The sequence below is a fragment of the Vulpes vulpes genome, chromosome 3 (assembly GCF_048418805.1).
Source record: "Vulpes vulpes isolate BD-2025 chromosome 3, VulVul3, whole genome shotgun sequence".
Lineage (NCBI taxonomy): Eukaryota > Metazoa > Chordata > Mammalia > Carnivora > Canidae > Vulpes > Vulpes vulpes.
In genome coordinates this window covers 84,029,269-84,035,070 of record NC_132782.1, presented here as the reverse complement: position 1 = coordinate 84,035,070, position 5,802 = coordinate 84,029,269, and positions in this window count along the sequence as shown.

Sequence of the window (5,802 nt, the reverse complement as noted above, 5' to 3'; positions counted from 1 at the left end):
ATGCACTTTTTTGGGTAATTTTAAAAATGTGGTAAAATTGGGCAGCCTGGGTGGCTCAGTGGTTTAGCGCCGCCTTCAGCCCATGGTGTGTTCCTGGAGACCCGGGATGGAGTGTCCCCCCCCCCCCCCCGCCCCACCCCCTCATCGGGCTCCCTCCTTGGGGCCTGCTTCTCCCTCTGCCTGCGTCTCTGCCTCTCCCATTCTCTCTCTCTCTCTCTCTCACGAATAAATAAAATGTTTTTTAAAATTGTGGTAAAATATACTTAACATAAATTTTACCATCTTAAAAAAAAGATTCATTTATTTATTTGAGAGAGAAAGAGAGAGCGCATGAACACAGAGGAAGAGGGAGAAGCAGACTCCCCACTAAGCAGAGAGCCAGATGCAGGGCTCCATCCCATGACTCTGAGATCAGGACCTGAGTTGAAATCAAGAGTCCAGCTCTCAACCAACTGAGCCACCCAGGCGCCCTGCTAAGGTCCCTCTTGAGACAGAAGTTTCTTTCGTACTGACCAAATGCATAAGGCCTGTCCAGTGTGGATACTGATGATGTGGCTGAAAGCAGTCTCACGTGTGTGCATATATAAGGTTTCTCTATAGCATGGCCCCTCTGGTGGCTGCTGAGAGCCCATCAAGGCGTAATGCTTTGTCACACCCAGCACAGTCCTAAGGTCTCTCTCCAGTGTGGACACACTGATGGGTGAGCAGACTTTTTTCATTGTTTGCTTTTATAAGGTTTCCCTTTAGTGTGAGCACCCTGACGTTTGGTGAGATCCCTGCTCAAACAGGTTTCCTCACACCCATCACACATGTTGGGCCTCTCTCTGATGAGAATGTTTTGGGGTGTGATAAGGTTTGAACCCTGGTAGAAGAATTTCCCACAACCCCTGCGTTTATAAAGCTTCTCTCCAGTGTGACTTCTCTGTTGTAGGCAAAGACTTACCAGTAACAGTTTTCCCCAAGGAATGCATGTGCAAGGTGTCTCCCCAGTGTGCAACCTCTGATGTTGAGAAAGCTATGAGCAATTCCTGAATGTTTTTCAACACTCACGTTTATATGGTTTCTCCCTGGGATGAATTCTCTGGTGTCAGTGAGGTGCGTTCTGCCTCAAGACTTTCCCACAGTGGCTGCCCTTAAATGAGTTCTCCCTGTGGTGGATTTTCCAGGGCTGAGTAAGGGCAGAGCGCCCCGTGATTGCTCTCCTACGTTCATTAGCCACAAAGGGCTTCTCTCTGGCATGTTTTCTCAGATGCTAGAAGGGGGGGGTTTCTGAGCAGATTTCCCCATACACTACATAAGAGGATTTCTTTACTTTGGGGGTTTTCTGATGCTTACTAATGACTGAGCAACCCAGTTTACTCTCCTTCCTTTCTTTCTTCATTGTTCTTTCTTTCTTTCTTTCTTTCTTTCTTTCTTCTTTCTTTCTTTCTTTCTTTCTTTCTTTCTTTCTTTCTTTCTTCTTTCTGGATTTATTTATTTATGAGGGGGATGGGGCAGAGGGAGAGAGAATATTAGGCAGACTCCACACTAACACAGAGCCCAAGTGGGGCTCAATCTCACAACTCTGAGATTACAACCTGAGCCAAAACCAAGAGTCAGATGCCCAACCGACTGTGCCACCCAAGTGCCCCCCAAATTAACTCCTATAAGATCTTTCTTTTTTCTTTTCTTTAGTATTTATTTATTTATTTTTTTAAGTAGGCTCCATGCCCAGTGTGGGGCTTGAACTCATGATCTCATGATGGAGAGTTTCACACTCTACCAACTGAGTCAACCAGATGCCTCATAAGATCTTTCTTCCTATGGGATGTCGACATTTCTGTCAGCTTTGTTATGATTACAGGCTTTTTCCCCAGTGGGGGAGGAGGAGGTTTCTATGGACAATTGTTGCTTTGCTAGAACAAGACCTGGGGAAAGGGGATACTTTTCTCTATGTCTTGTGGAATTTTGCTGCTATTTCCAAACAGCTCGTAGATTAGGAATAGTCAGCTCTTCCATTTATATCTGCTGCTTCATGATCACTACCTCCTGGAGTACTCAGTTTATCTTTGGTTGTCAATTTTTAGCCTAAGATAACAAATTGGAAGGTAAATGCCATTAATCTCTGTGGTAAAGAAAAGAAACATTCCACAAAAAGTCTAGAATGATTTACACGACTATGAGATAAATGGGCAGGCAGCCCGGGCATTGGAGGCAGATAGAGCCTCAGTGAGAATTCTAGCTCCATCACTGAATTGCTTGGAGGCCCTGAGTCTCATGTGTGAAATAGGGATAGAAACTATATTCTACCTAGTTCACAGATTTTTTGGGATACAGAATGTGTGTGAAAGCCACAAGCACTGTACGTGACATACTTATTCAGTAAACAGTAGCTGGTGTCATCTTCCAAAAGCACTTGCTGGGGGCATCTGGCTGGTTCAATCAGTAGAGTGTGTGACTCTTGATCTCAGGGTTGTGAGTTCGAGCCCTACGTTGGGGGGAGAGGTTACTTAAAACAACAACAACAACACAGCAACAACAACAACAACAAGCACTTGTTAAGTACATTCTCCTTCGCACATAGGTCAATGTGGGTTTCTGGCAGCTGCCCAGAAGAGGAAGAGATTTTAACAAGAATGCCCATGGGGCACCTGGGTGGCTCAGTGGTTGAGCGTCTGCCTTTGGCTCAGGTCATGATCCTGGGGTCCTGGGATCCAGTCCTGGGATGGGGTCCCACACTGGGCTCCCCACAGGGAACCTATGTCTCCTTCTGCCTCTTTCATGAATAAATAAAATCTTTAAAAGAAGAAGAAGAATGCCCTTGTGTCCCACACTCATAATCAACTTAACTTCTATGTTCTTAATGCTTCCATTCTCGGCTAACTGCATCTCCCCTAGGAAGATATTTTACCTCCAGCCATGGCCTGCCTTACTTATCCCTGCCTTCACACCCCTGGCCCAGCAACCAGCTCATAAACCACATTTTGTCACTACCTGTGGTCTCCGGGTGACAGAGAAATGTTATCAACACGTTGGAAGCAATTTGGAGTAGTGAAGAATAGCCAGTTTGATAGATGAAGAAAAACAATTGCAAAATAAGAGTCATATCCTACTTTCAATTAAATCTGTCCCTAAAATAGATCTTGCCATTATTTCAAGATACACCACCAGAGTAAGTTACATAATGGCCACCTGAGGGTGTCAAAGTCTAATCCCTGAAACTTGTTATTTTATTTGGAAAAAGGATCTTTATAAATCTAATTAAGGAATTTGAGATGAGATTAGCCTTTTATTTTTAACTCTGGGGAAACTGAACCTAGAGCTCTTGTGCTTGATCCCACTGATGTGTCACTCCTCTATCACAAGAACTAGGAAGATATTCATAGAAGAAATGAAGGCTCAGAGGATTGTTGACTATGTTGGTTCAGGAGGAAAATCCCCTTAAGGTAATAATGGTGACTAGAAGGAGCTCAGCTGGGACAAAGGACTCCAGCAGCCAGACCTCTGTCCTGTATCTATATTTTCACCCTAATAATAGAAACCAAAGAACTGAAAAGAACCTTCAGTTTTCAGAATAGGTATTATAAATTATTTACTGGAAAGGAGTCCAGAAAGACACAATCTACCCAGAAAGTCAGGAGGTACCACCCCTCCCCAGGCGAGCCGAGAAGGTACTGAAATGTGGCTGCGGACTCTGGAGCAAAAGGCCAAGGAAAAAACAAAGAGCCTGAGGGTTCAGTTTCCCTGGTGCCTCCTCCACTGGGCCCTGTCTTCCTAGTCTGGAGATCAGTGAGGTCTCCTGCTGGTTGTCGCTGTAGCCCCTGACAAGCACGCAAGATTCCTCAGTCCTTGTTCCTGTAGGAGAAGACGTGCCTGAATCCAGCTGCTGGGGTCTGGACAAGTTTTGCAGTGGAGAAACGAGGCTCAAGTGATCTTGCGTCGGGCCCCGTGTCTTTGCTGCTTCTATACCTAAATATGTAAGTAGGAACTGGTGGGTACAAGTGTTAGAGGGGATTCTCCCTTCAGGGACTGCTGTCTGTAGAGGGTGACAGGGGGACCCGCGGATCTCGCAAGGTAGAGGAGGAGAAAGGCAAATCACAGTTTTACTCAAAAGCGGGGCCAGTGCAGGCAGGGAGGGCATTGCTCCGTGCAACAGCGCCACCTGCGGGACACAGCCGCCGGGCACACGACGCTGAAGAGCTCCGGACCCAGGAAGCTTCAATTCTATAGCCTGATAGCTCCGTTGGGGTGAATCAAGTCAAAGCTGATTAATAATAAGATGGGGACAGCCTAGAAGGCCTCTCTAGTAAGCCAGGAATGGTATATTTAAGAGCACAGTCGGTCTGGTCCAAAAGGGGTTTTATATGAAGTGGTGCTACTGCTTTGGAAGAAACCTGAAACCAAGGGGTGGATTAGTACGGACCAGAAGTCTCAGTTTCCCCTGAATGCCTGGGCTGAGTTCCCTGATGGCTCAGCTAAGGTGAACTCTGATGGGGCCCATGGGGCGGGGGTCCGTTGCTGCCCAGCTTCAGGCAGGGCCAGCCACACAAAACAGAAAGCCAATGTCACGGCTCTGCTCAGTGGGCAGAACTCAAAGCTGTTCTTATCATAAATCAGGCCAGTAGTCCTCCCCACCCCCCCACCCCGAGCCCCAGGAGCCTAGTTACATTTCACTGACTTGGGCTGTTGGCCAGTGGCCTGGCTGTCTGGTTTGCCACTTGAAATGACAGGGAAGATTATAGGCACATGCTTTGGGGCAGTGAACACACCTTGGCTCTGGCAGTTGAGTCACTCGTGTGCATGCCTGTGGCGGGGACCTGGCCAGCACTTTTAAGATGCTGATCAAGCATGCACTGTCCAGAAGCTCCCTCTTGTGCTTAAATCAACTCCATTGAACCTTTGACACCTTCTAGGGGCTCTCTTGGTGCTGATGTCCCTGTACAGTCTGGTCCCCTGATTGAGGCCACATCATTATGGCCCTTGAAACTAAGATGTGTCATGTTTTCAATTTTGCAGACCATCTACAGTCTGACATCGGGGTGCACAAAGCTCTTTCTCACAAAATCTACCTAACAATGGGTCAGTAGTTAAGGTGTCGGATGGACATTCTATGCTCCCTGCCATCCACAGCATTTGAGTGCCAAGGGCTGGAATGACGTCCTCCAAATCATTCCTACCTCTCTTACCTCCTCTTGGTCCACGGACCTTAGTAAGGCATCCTGGTTGCTAAATGTGGCTATCCCCTGAATGTGTTTGTCTCCCCCTGGTTGGTCTTGACCAGAGGGTACTGATCAGGATGGAAGGAGGGTTTTCTAGACTTGTTCTGAAAATTAAAGATTTTGCCCTGACCATTCCTTGGAATGACACTTCTCCCTGTCCCCCCTCTCCCCATCCCATGGCTACCCCAGGCCATCCTGGTTGCAGGCAAAAGGGAGCCTAGCAAACTCCAACTTAATTTTATTTCGGCCACCAGGATTCTCTTCATGGACTGACACAATTCTGGATCGTAAAGACAATGACCATTTGATTGAGGGTGCTGCTCTCCAGCTCCCCCACAGTGGGCTGCGTGTGCTATGGTGGGCTGAACAGTGGCCCCCAAACACAGCCAGGTCCCAATCCTTGGAACCTGTGAATGTTACTTTACAGGGAAAAAGAGATTTTGCAGATCTGATTGAAGTATGGATCTTCAGATGGGGAGATTATCATGGATTTATGATTAAGGATCTTCAGATGGGGAGATTATCCTGGGTTATCCCAGTGGGCACTGTATATAATGCCAGGTGTCTTTATAAGAAAGAAGGAGGGGTTTTATCGCACAAGGCG